General features: G+C 43.5%; 1 non-coding gene across 1 annotated transcript; it reads left to right on the forward strand.

Annotated features, from left to right (window-relative positions):
- Window positions 1-12,173: 12,173 nt before the first annotated feature.
- On the forward strand, window positions 12,174-12,226 carry LOC135548959 (U7 small nuclear RNA). Its single transcript, XR_010456910.1, has one exon. It is a non-coding gene; the product is annotated as a U7 small nuclear RNA (small nuclear RNA).
- The last annotated feature ends 610 nt before the right edge of the window (window positions 12,227-12,836 follow it).

The following is a 12,836-nucleotide window of genomic DNA, read 5'->3' on the forward strand; positions in this document are numbered from 1 at the left end:
CCCTGCCTGACTCTGGACTTCTTCTTTCCCGCCTGCCTGATCATCCTGCCTGGCCTGACCTTGATTCTGTCTGCCCTTCGGTACCTTTTGGATTGAACTGGTTTAGACCCGTTTTCCTGTCCACGACCATTCTCTTGCCCTCCTCTATTGGATTAATAAATATTGTAAGATTCCAAACATCTGCATCTGGGTCTCGCCTTGTGTCATGATACAGTCAGTAATTTGTCCATGATTACTACAGATTTAAATAGCTGGTTAGACTAATTTACCAATCTAAAATATATATTATAATGTTTTGGAGTCAGGGGCTCCAACTAAGTGACCACTGATGTTGCTTATGCCCAGGGCCAGCCCTGGAGGAAACATCACATTAATGTAATGAAATAAATTTGACTTACTTTGATAGGACAGTGGTGACTTCTGGCTCTAAATCATTTACTCACAGGCTGGTAGGTATTTAGACCTTCCCCAGGGCCAATACACCTCATAAATCAATCTTAACCATGAAACTGAAACAAGTTATACTGCAACCACAATTCGTGGCACACTTCTCACTCTGCTGGCATTTGTTCTCTTTAATTCTCCCCAAAGAAATGTTTTTCTTTAACAACTCCAGGCATTTTCCAATCCATGTTGCAGTTCCTCAACAAAGGTTTTTTTGCTACCTTTTCAAGTTGTCATTTTGTTATCAGACCCTCAATAAAAGATACCAGTATAGCAAAAACACAGATTTTTACATAATGATGCATTTTCATTAATGCTATTACAACAAATACATTTGAACATTTAGAAGACACTCTTATCCAGACCGACTTACAGTACAGGAGCAATTAGGGTTTAGTGCCTTGCTCGAGAGCACATCAACAGATTCTTCACTTAGTCGATTTGAACTAGAGACCTTTTGGTTACTGGCCCAACTTTCTTAACCGCTAGGCTACCTGCTGCCCATATACATTATTTAGCTGTGAGTAGAGACCGTTTCAAAGTGCATCGGAGAACATTCAGTAGGCCTACTTGTGGTGATGAGCAAGATGTACTTTCTCATTGTGAGGATAGGGTACACAAAGCATGTATATTCTTTATTTTTATTTCAAAGAGGTGGATGGAAGCCCGAGGTCTGATTCAGACCAACTCTGACATCGGTGGGATTTAGTGGTTGAATCCAGCTGTTTTTATATAACGTTTTCCATCACTCCATCACACCTCAGCACAGCATAGCACAAATGCATCTTCTGCTGTGCTGTCTTCTACCATCAAGATACCCAGAGGAAGAAGCATCATTCAGTGGAATATATATTTTTTAAACCTGTGCAGGCAGTCATTGATTTTCCTGAAAGTTGGTACAAATAGATGATCATTTGCAATGTGTCTTTTGTCTTTACTTTTGTCAAGTGGCAGGTCTACGGGGGGGGGGATGTATTGTGTGTAATAATACTTTGGATTAGTAAGATTTCCTGCTGTTCTGTAAGCGTCTGGTAAACATGCAAGTTTAGCAGATGTCTCCTCGTCACCTAAGTATGCTGCATATTCTGTTGTTTCTTGGTGATTGGCAGGCAGTCTAAGAAGGAAGTTGTCCCCTGAGTTTGGAAACATAGAAGGAAGTCTTTAAGAGCTGCTCACTTGTTCACTCTACTGCACGTTCACGCCGGCTGTTCCGCTTGAAGTGACTCCGTAAATGCTCACTGCCATGTCAGATAGGGTGCTGAGCGTGAAATGTCACTTATTAAAAATTAAAACATTAGTCTTGTGTGTACAGAGCTGGAAAAACATGCAAGTTGGCATGTTGACCTACATATAAAAGGCCTACTGTAGATCCAGCTGGCATGTCAAAACTGTTTTTACTCATTGTCAAGCTTCTTTGATTAAGGACTTTCTGCCATGTAGACTTAATGATTATTTGATGAAGAATGTATTATTTCTGACAGCGTTTAGTAGTACTACATGCAACCATCCACTGGAGGGAGACATAAACCAGACAATACATACCAGGTGGTAACTTCAACAGTATCCATAAATCTTTACTTGGGTTTCCAAAAATGTTATTAATCACACATTTGATTCTCTAGGGGCCATTTAATTTAGTGATGGTCCATTTGCCATGCATAAGGATATCGTCTACATTGGTAGTGGAGGGCGCCACGCTCCATTTAGCATTTGTTGAAGATCATGACTGGTGACACATTTAGCCAATTTTCCCTCAGTGAAGCATATGTAAATATTGCCTTGGAGCGAGGCTTAGAAATGTGCTTAATCCACTAACTCTGGAAGATCTTTCATCAGAATGGTTTGTCATTGTGTCATTAATGAGGAGTTTTTCAACGACTGACTCATCCTTTCCTGGGGAGGGTATAATATTCCTAATCTCTCACTGCTGCAAACTGTCCTTAAAAGACATGCTGTCCAACTGGATAATATAAATGATTGTTTGTAGCATTAATTTACAACAGTGTCCTGTTCCTTATAGCATCCAGCTGGCAATGTACAGTAAAGTTTGGAGGGTGGCTCTGACTAGGTTGTGGCTGAATGCATGTAGCTCTGTTCTGGGAAAATGGAGAGAAGATTGTTGTTCTGTACACAGCAAAATGATTTACCCCGTGCTATAGTAGAAAAAGGTCATGTTAGATTTGGATCTGAACTGTACCTCAATAGTCATATTATGTGTCGTTTTGATAATGCACGTAATACTTTCTGCATTACATTTCAGTGTTTTTACCATTTAATATTCTATTGTTTATTTGAAAATAGATTAAACACTATCCACACGTAAAAACATTTTTTTTACCCCTCACCTCTACACTACGGCTGTAAAATAAATGCCGATCGGAATGAGTCTTTCTGCAGAGGAGTGTAAGGGTGGTAGTGCAGTATATCACTCTAATGGATGGCAGAGCTGGTGCAAATAACTCCCCCCACTGGGCATACACTGGTTGAATCAACGTTGTTTCAACTTAATTTGTCAATGTATTGTGACTTGGAATCACCGTGGAATAAACATTTGATTTGAAAAATAGAATCAAGCTGTACTGTTTTCATTTCATTAGCACCAGAATGGTGAACATTGAAATTAGGCTAAAACTTCAAACTTAAATAGTGACCTAATCGAACTAACAGGGTATTACATCAATCTATTTTCAACATAATCATCATGTGTATATGTTGCAATTGCCGAGCTGCCCAGCTCTTAGTGCAGATAATCCACACTGAAAGTCTTCTGGAGGCTTGTTACTGCTACCTTTTCACTCCACGAGCTTATTGAATTAGTCCACCACCCCTTTTCGGTTGGCTGTTATGGTAATTGGAGTCAATGGAGCTTGGACGTTTAGGTATTTACTTGCTACAGTGACTCATCAGTGCTGGGTGGATGTGTTTTTAAAGCTATGCACATGAATTGTTTTAAACAACAGTAGGGGAGAGTGGGGTAAAATGTGCCAAAAGGTTAGTTGAGCCACCCCTTGTTTCTAGGAAACCATATACAAAACTAACCATGTGTCCAAATATTTAGGAAGAGGCCATCCTTTCATGGAATCTGATAGTTCTAATAGTTTGCCTAATTTCATTTTTTTTTATATCAGTTGGTATCTATAACCTAAAATATAAGGTCCTTATAGGTCAACTGTTTTCAACAGCCTATGTGGCATTGATATGAGTCAAACTTTAATTCTAGTATAAAAATTGACTACAAAGTGTAAATAGGATCATTTTGGTCATAAAGTCAGTCTAGTCTAAATCAGAGTTTTGTAAGTGAGTTCATCATGACTTATTGGAAGGTTGGTATGGATTATGATCATGCTCACTTTCCCAGTGCCCACTAACATTAAAGTAGCTGTGGTGATTGCGCTCTATCAGCTGCTTGCGCTCCGTCCAATCATAGCAGCCAGAACCTCCAGACAGTGGGACAGACCTGCCCATTACACAGCGATTCAGACTTGCTTACATAAGACTTGCTGATGTGTTTAATAGTGTCAGTCAGTTGAGAATTGAGAAGATCAGAGCACACTTGTATCCCAACTGCAACTTGTCAATATTCCAAAACCCATTCACAAGCATCTTGTGTCCCCCACGACCTGTTTTGTAACATGATTTCATATGAAACACTGCCAAACAGAAGCACACTCTGGTAATAGACAGTGAGAAAGTTGACTTGATCATCGGATTGTTGCCTGGCTGCTCAATGTGCCTGTTAGCTACTACTTGCTAGTGTCATTGACAAACACAGAGTTTGAAATTAGCTAGCAAGGGATTTTGGGCACTGATAAATAACATGTAGCTTGTGTTTTATTTATTTATGATTTACGATACCTGTCGTCTTACGACAGATATCTCAAACCAGTCATCACTATTCAACAAAACAATAAAACAATAGAGTGAACTTCTTAGTTACATGATTGTATAACTAGCAAATGAGTTTTGAAGTTGAGGGTGCAGTATTTATGAAGTTTGGCACTGAGGACAAAAACAAGCATGGTTCAGTTGCCAACTAGTTTAGCCAGGGAAAACCAGTGAAAATTAGCTCGGGCCTCGTGCGCATGTGCGCCCAGTTGGGCACACAATAGTGCATCTAAATCATTTAAAGGGGGGTGAGAAGGATTGCTTTATCCTATCCTAGGTATTCCTTGAAGAGGTGGGGTTTCAGGTGTCTCTCCCGGAAGGTGGTGATTGACTCCACTGTCCTGGCGTCGTGAGGAGTTTGTTCCACCATTGGGGGAGGCCAGAGCGAACAGTTTTGACTGGGCTGATTGTGGTAGGGAAGGCAGGCCAGAGGTGGATGAACGCAGTGCCCTTGTTTAGGTGTAGGGCCTGATCAGAGCCTGGAGGTACTGCGGTGCCGTTCCCCTCACAGCTCCGTAGGCAAGCACCATGGTCTTGTAGCGGATGCCCGAGCTTCCAACTGGAAGCCAGTGGAGAGCGGAGGAGCGGGGTGAAGACTTGCAGTAATCCAGATGACAAGTGCCTGGATTAGGACCTGCGCCGCTTCCTGTCAGTCACTCTACGGATTGAGAATGAACCTACAGGAGAAGTTATTGAACGGCAGGGTGTTGTCAGGATCACGCCAAGGTTCTTGGCGCTCTGGGAGGAGGACACATGGAGTTGTCAACCGTGATTCCAGATCATGGAACCAGTCCTCCCGGGAGGAAGAACGCTCCGTCTTGCAGTTCAGCTTGATGGTGATCCGTCATCCACACTGTGTCCCCCAGAGATGCGCGCCACCTGGTCATCAGAAGGGGAAGGAGAAGTTTTGTAACATGATTGTCATATGAAACCAAGTGACTTGCCCTAGAACAAGAGCCCTGGGGACACCAGTGGTGGCGCGTAAGCGAGGGAGACAGATTCTCGCCACGCCTGGTAGGGCTGAGTCAGGTGGACGCAATCAAGCGTGGGCCGCACGGAGATGCCCATCGGATTGTTTCACAGTGTCGAAGGCTGGCTAGAAGGATGAAGGCAGAGGAGAGAGTTAGCTTTAGCATGCGGGCGCCTCCGTGATACAGAAAGGTAGTCTCAGTTGAATGACTAGTCTTGAAACCTGACTGATTTGGATCAAGAAGGTCATTCTGACGGGAAACACGTTTCAAAGTTTGGAGAGAAAAGAAAGAAGGGATACTGGTCTGTAGTTGTTGACATGGAGAGGGATGCGAGTGTGCAAAGGGTTTTCTCTTGAAGACAAGGGACTAGCCATCAATGATTGATGACATGTAGGGAGAAGGTCTCCGGAAATGTGTTTTGTTGGGCGCCTGGCGTGCGAGAAACGAGATTTCATCTTCAGAGCACAGGGTATGTGATGTCGTTTGACTAAGCATCGGATGTCGTCGACCTTCTTTTCAAAATGGTTGACGAAGTCATCTCAGAGGAAGGGAGGAGGGGGGGAGGGGAGGAGGATTCAGGATGGCATTCCCTAGGGTTAGAGGCAACTTGGAATTTAGAGTGGAAAGTGGCTTTAGGCAGCAGAGACAGTGTAGAGAGGAGGGAGTGAAAGGATGCATCCGCAGGGAGGGCTTTTCCTCCATTTCCGCTCGGCTGCCCCGGAGCACTGTTCTGTGAACTGAGTCGTCGAGCCACGGAGCGGGAGGGGAGGGACCCGAGCCGGCCTGGAGGATAGGGGACATAGAGTCAAAGGATGCAGAAAGGGAAGAGAGGAGGGTTGAGGAGGCGGAATCAGGAGATAGGTTGGAGAAGGTATGAGCAAAAGAGATTAGGATGGAAGAGGAGAGAGTAGCGGGGGAGAGTTGGGAGGGTGCAGTATTTGGATGAGAGTACAAGGTGGCACTGGAGGACAGTGAGGTTAAAGCATCTAGTAAAGATGAGGTCGGCGTATTGCCTGCCTTGTGAGTAGGGGAGGTGAGAGGTGAGGTCAAAGGAGAGGAGTGGAAGAAGGAGGCCAAAGGTAGACTGGGGAGTTAAAGTCGCCCAGGACTGTGAGAGGTGAGCCGTCCTCAGGAAAGGAGCTTATCAAGGCATCAAGCTCATTGATGAACTCTCCGAGGGAACCTGGAGGGCGATAAATGATAAAGATGTTAAGCTTGAAAGGGCTGGTAACTGTGACAGCATGGAATTCAAAGGAGGGCGATAGACAGATGGGTAAGGAAAAGAATGACCACTTGGGAGAGATGAGGATCCCGGTGCCACCACCCCGCTGACCAGAAGCTCTCGGTGTGCGAGAACACGTGGGCGGACGAAGAGAGCAGTAGGATGTTGTCCAAGAAGTCGAGGACTGGAGGCATAGGCTGAGATGAACTCTGCCTTGTTGGCCTGCAGATCGGCAGTTCCGACTACCGGAGACCTGGTACTCCACGTGGGTGTGCGCGCTGGGACCACCAGCCGCGGTGTGGAGCGTTTGTACCTGATGTTAATGCAAAGGAGATTGGAATGACCGTGGACTACACTTATCAGATATTTCAGAACGTTAAGCTTACGTGGCGATTGAAATGATACTGCTGGCAGTGGCTACGTTGTTGACACTACACTAATCAAGTCGTTCCGTCGTGTTTCTACAGTGCCTTCTAGCTGGCTAGCTAACCTAGAAAATCGCACTAGGCTAATTCAGGAGACATTGTCAGCCACCTGATGTTGAAGAGGCGCTGTTGTGCCTTCTTCACAACGGTGTCGCCGTTGTGGGACCATTTCAGGTCCTCAGTGATGTGCACCCCAATGAACTTGAAGCTTTTGACCCTTTACCACTGAGACCCATTGAGACCCATTGAGTGAGAGTTGTTTTTCTTCTAGGGCTCTAAACTCCTCCCTGTAGATTGTCTCGTTGCTGTTGGTAATCACACCTGGCCGTGTGGTGCCAGGACAACAACCTCTCCCTCAACATGTTCAAGACTAAGGAGATGATTGTGGGTCCACAGGAAAAGAAGGATGAGCATGCACTCATTTAAATTGACAGGGCTGTAGTGGAGCAGGTTAAGAGCTTCAAGTTCCTTGATGTCCACATCACCAACAAACTAACATGGTCCAAGCACACCAAGACAGCCGCGAAGAGTGCACGACAAAACCTATTCCCCCTTAGGAGACTGAATAGATTTGACATGGGTCCTCAGATCATCAAAAGGTTCTACAACTGCAACATCGAGAGCATCCTGACTGGTTGCATCACTGCCTGGTATGGAATCTGCTCAGCCTTCGACCACAAGGCACAACATAGGGTAGTGCGTACTTCCCAGTACATCACTGGGGCCAAGCTTCCTACCTCTATACCAGGCGTTGTCAGAAAGGCCTAAAAATTTTCAAAGACTCCAGCCACCCTAGTCACAGACTGTTTTCTCTGCTACCGCAGGCGTTGTCCGGAGCACCAAGTCTAAAGGCCTAAAAGCTTCTAAAGACTAAGACACCCGTCACAGACTGTTTTCAAGATCTCTAGTCACATGGCTCCAGACTACTTGCATTGTCCCCCTCCCCACCCCTCTTCAACACTGCTGCTACTCTCTGTTATTATCTAAGCATACATCACTTTAATAACTCTACCCACAGCAACCAATTGTGCAAGTTCTCCCACTTAAAAAGATGAGAGGCCTGTAATTTTCATCATAGGTACACTTCAACTATGACAGACAAAATGAGAAAAAAAAATCCAGAAAATCACATTCTAGTATTTTTTTAAGAAATGTATTTGCAAAGTATGGTGGAAAACTTTTGTTATTGACCAAATACTTATTTATCTCAATACTTCGTTATATACCCTTTGTTGGCAATGACAGAGGTCAAACATTTTCTGTAAGTCTTCACAAGGTTTTCACACACTGTTGCTGGTATTTTGGCCCATTCCTCCATGCAGATCTCCTCTAGGGCAGTGATGTTTTGGGGCTGTTGCTGGGCAACACGGACTTTCAACTCCCTCCAAAGATTTTCTATGGGGTTGAGATCTGGAGACTGGCTAGGCCACTCCAGGACCTTGAAATGCTTCTTACGAAGCCACTCCTTCGTTGCCCGGGCGGCGTGTTTGGGATCATTGTCATGCTGAAAGACCCAGCCACGTTTCATCTTCAATGCCCTTGCTGATGGAAGGAGGTTGTCACTCAAAATCTCACGATACATGGCCCCATTCATTCTTTCCTTTACACGGATCAGTCGCCCTGGTCTCTTTGCAGAAAAACAGCCCCAAAGCATGATGTTTCCACCCCCATGCTTCACAGTAGGTATGGTGTTCTTTGGATGCAACTCAGCATTCTTTGTCCTCCAAACATGACGAGTTGAGTTTTTACCAAAAAGTTATATTTTGGTTTCATCTGACCATATGACATTCTCCCAATCTTCTTCTGGATCATCCAAATGCTCTCTAGCAAACTTCAGATGGGCCTGGACATGTACTGGCTTAAGCAGGGGGACACGTCTGGCACTGCAGGATTTGAGTCCCTGGTGGCGTAGTGTGTTACTGATGGTAAGCTTTGTTACTTTGGTCCCAGGTCTCTGCAGGTCATTCACTAGGTCCCCCCGTGTGGTTCTGGGATTTTTGTCACCGTTCTTGTGATCATTTTGTCCCCACGGGGTGAGATCTTGTGTGGAGCCCCAGATCGAGGGAAATTATCAGTGGACTTGTATGTCTTCCATTTCCTAATAATTGCTCCCACAGTTGATTTCTTCAAACCAAGCTGCTTATCTATTGCAGATTCAGTCTTCCCAGCCTGGTGCAGGTCTACAATGTTGTTTCTGGTGTCCTTTGACAGCTCTTTGGTCTTGGCCATAGTGGAGTTTGGAGTGTGACTGTTTGAGGTTGTAGACAGGTGTCTTTTATACTGATAACAAGTTCAAACAGGTGCCATTAATACAGGTAACGAGTGGAGGACAGAGGAGCCTCTTAAAGAATAAGTTACAGGTCTGTGAGAGCCAGAAATCTTGCTTGTTTGTAGGTGACCAAATACTTATTTTCCACCATAATTTGCAAATAAATTCATTAAAAATCCTACAATGTGATTTTCTGGATTTTCTTTCTCATTTTGTCTGTCATAGTTGAAGTGTACCTATGATGAAACTTACAGGCCTCTCATCTTTTTAAGTGGGAGAACTTGCACAATTGGTGGCTGACTAAATACTTTCTTGCCCCACTGTATATATTACCTCAATTACCTCAACTTACCGGTGCCCCTGCACATTGACTCTGTACCGATACCCCCTGTACAGTTGAAGTCGGAAGTTTACATACACATTAGCCAAATACATTTAACTCAGTTTTCACAATTCCTGACGTTTAATCCTAGTAAAAATTGTCTGTCTTAGGTCAGTTAGGATCACCCTTTTATTTTAAGAAGAGAGAATGATTTATTTCAGCTTTTATTTCTTTCATCACATTCCCAGTGGGTCAGAAGTTTACATACACTCAATTAGTATTTGGTAGCATTGTCTTTTAAGTGTTTAACTTGGGTCAAATGTTTTGGGTAGCCTTCCACAAGCTTCCCACAATAAGTTGGGTGAATTTCGGCCAAATCATCCTGACAGAACTGGTGTAACTGAGTCAGGTTTGCAGGCCTCCTTGATCAAACACACTTTTTCAGTTCTGCCCACAAATTTTCTATAGGATTGAGGTCAGAGCTTTGTGATGGCCACTCCAATACCTTAACTTTGTTGTCCTTACGTCATTTTGCCACAACTTTGGAAGTATGCTTGGGGTCATTGTCCATTTAGAAGACTCATTTGTGACCCAGCTTTAACTTCCAGATTGATGTCTTGAGATGTTGCTTCAATATATCCACATCATTTTCCCCTCTCATGATGCCATCTATTTTGTCAAGTGCACCAGTTCCTCCTGCAGCCAAGCAACCCCACAACATGATGCTGCCACCCCCTTGCTTCACGGTTGGGAAGGTGTTCTTCGGCTTTTAAGCCTCCCCCTTTTTCCTCCAAACATAACGATGGTCATTATGGCCAAACAGTTCTATTATTGTTTCATCAGGCCAAAGGGCATTTCTCCAAAAAGTATGATCTTTGTCCCCATGTGCAGTTGCAAACCGTAGCAGTGGCTTCTTCCTTGCTGAGCGGCTTTTCAGGTTATGTCAAATAGGACTCGTTTTACTGTGGATTTAGATACTTTTATACCTGTTTCCTCCAGCATCTTCACAAGGTCCTTTGCTATTGTTCTGGGATTGATTTGCACTTTTTGCACCACAGTACGTTCATGTCTAGGAGAGAGAATCTCCTTCCTGAGTGGTATGACAGCTGTGTTTGTACAGATGAGTGAGGTACCTTAAGGCGTTTGGAAATTGCTCCCAAGGATGAACCAGACTTGTGGAGGTCTACCATTTTTTTTTGAGGTCTTGGCTGATTTATTTGGATTTTCCCATGATGTCAAGCACTGAGTTTGAAGGTAGGCCTTGAAATACATCCACAGGTACACCCCCAATTGACTCAAATGATCTATATTAGACTATCAGTAGCTTCTAAAGCCATGATATCATTTTATGTAATTTTCCAAGCTGTTTAAAGGCACAGTCAACTTAGTCTATTTACACTTCTGACACACTGGAATTGTGATTCAGTGAATGATAAGTGAAATAATCTGTCTGTAAACAATTGTTGGAAAAATTACTTTTGTCATGCACAAAGTAGATGTCCTAACCGACTTGCCAAAACTATAGTTTGTTATTAACAAGGCATGTGTGGAGTGGTTGAAAAACTAGTTTTAATGACTCCAATCTAAGTGTATGTAAACTTCTGACTTAAACTGTATGTATTCAGACCCTTTACTCAGTACTTTGTTGAAGCACCTTTGGCAGTGGTTCTTCTTGGGTATTACTACAAGCTTGGCACAGCAGTATTTGGGGAGTTTCTCCCATTCTTCTCTGCAGATCCTCTCAAGCTTTGTCAGGTTGGACGGGGAGCGTCGCTGCACAGCTATTTTCATGTCTCTCCAGAGATGTTTAATCGGGTTCAAGTCTGGGCTCTGGCTAGGCCACTCAAGGACATTCAGAGACTTCTCCCGAAGCCACTCATAAGTTGTCTTGGCTGTGTACTTAGGGTCGTTGTCCTTTTGGAAGGTGAACCTTTGCCTCGGTCTGAGGTCCTGAGCGCTCTGGAGCAGGTTTTCATCAAGGATCTCTCTCTCTACTTTGCTCCGTTCATCTTTGCCTCGACTAGTCTCCCAGACCCTCCCGCTGAAAAACATCCTCACAGCACGAATGCTATGCCCTCATAGGATGACATTGCCCCCATCCACAGAGCATGGGTTGTCACTGAATGGTTTGATGAACATGAAAACAATGTAAATTATATGCAATGGCCATCTCAGTCACCAGATCTCAACCAAACACTCGATTGAGTAATGAACTCAGCCCGGCTCTATTAGCTTTCTAACTGGGAAGGAAGGAGTGTGAAGGGCGTGGTAAGAGGGTTTGGCCTTTACAGCACCACAAGTACTTACTATAGAATGTTGTAATATACTGTAGAATACTATAGTACGTACTACAGTATTATTGTCAAAAAAACTGTAGTAAATACTACAATAATGTCCGCAACAACACTACAGTCCGGAAAAACACTACACTTTTTAAAACTTTATTAAAAACTACTTTATTTTATTAACATATGCCCTTCCCATTCCCCTCCCCATATTGAAATCTGTGCCAATCATAACTGAGAAACCTACATGCCAAGTATAGACCGTATATTGTGTTCCCTATAGGTTATAGAAAAGAGCAGAAGCACTGTTCTGTTCTGTTCTGTTCACCTGCCTGCCTGCAGAAGGTGGAAAATGTGCTCTTTTAGTATTTATCCAGTAGGTTTCCTGAAGGAGAAAGCCTCCATTTCTATTTCACACTATAGTAAATACTACAGTAATGTCTGCAAAAACACTACAGTTAATTCTACAGTATATTACAATCAAGAAAAACATTACATGAATTACTATAGCTTATACTACAGTATTCATACTATAGTTTACTGTAAATACTACAGTACACTACAGTAAATAGGACAGCAAATACTACAGTATTCACTGTAGTGTTTTTGCGGACGACAGTAAAGTACGCAAAAACACTACAGTGAACACTGTAGTATTTATACAATAGTATACTATAATATTTTTTTATGTGGGCATGCGTAGGGTCATGTATAAATGATTTTGCCCATTATTTTATCTATGATTGCCATGCCCCCATACGATGACAATGCCCTCATCCACAGAGTACAGGCTGTCACTGAATGGTTTGATGAGCATGAAAACAATGTAAATAATATGCCATGGCCATCCCAGTCACCAGATCTCAACCAAATGAACACTTACGGGAGATTCTGTGGTGGTGCCTGAGACAGCGTTTTCCACCACCACCAACAAAACACCAAATGATGGACTTTCTCGTGGAAGAATGGGGTTGCATCCCTCCAGTAGAGTACCCGACGCTTGTAGAATCAAT

Source organism: Oncorhynchus masou, chromosome 11 (assembly GCF_036934945.1).
Source record: "Oncorhynchus masou masou isolate Uvic2021 chromosome 11, UVic_Omas_1.1, whole genome shotgun sequence".
NCBI lineage: Eukaryota > Metazoa > Chordata > Actinopteri > Salmoniformes > Salmonidae > Oncorhynchus > Oncorhynchus masou.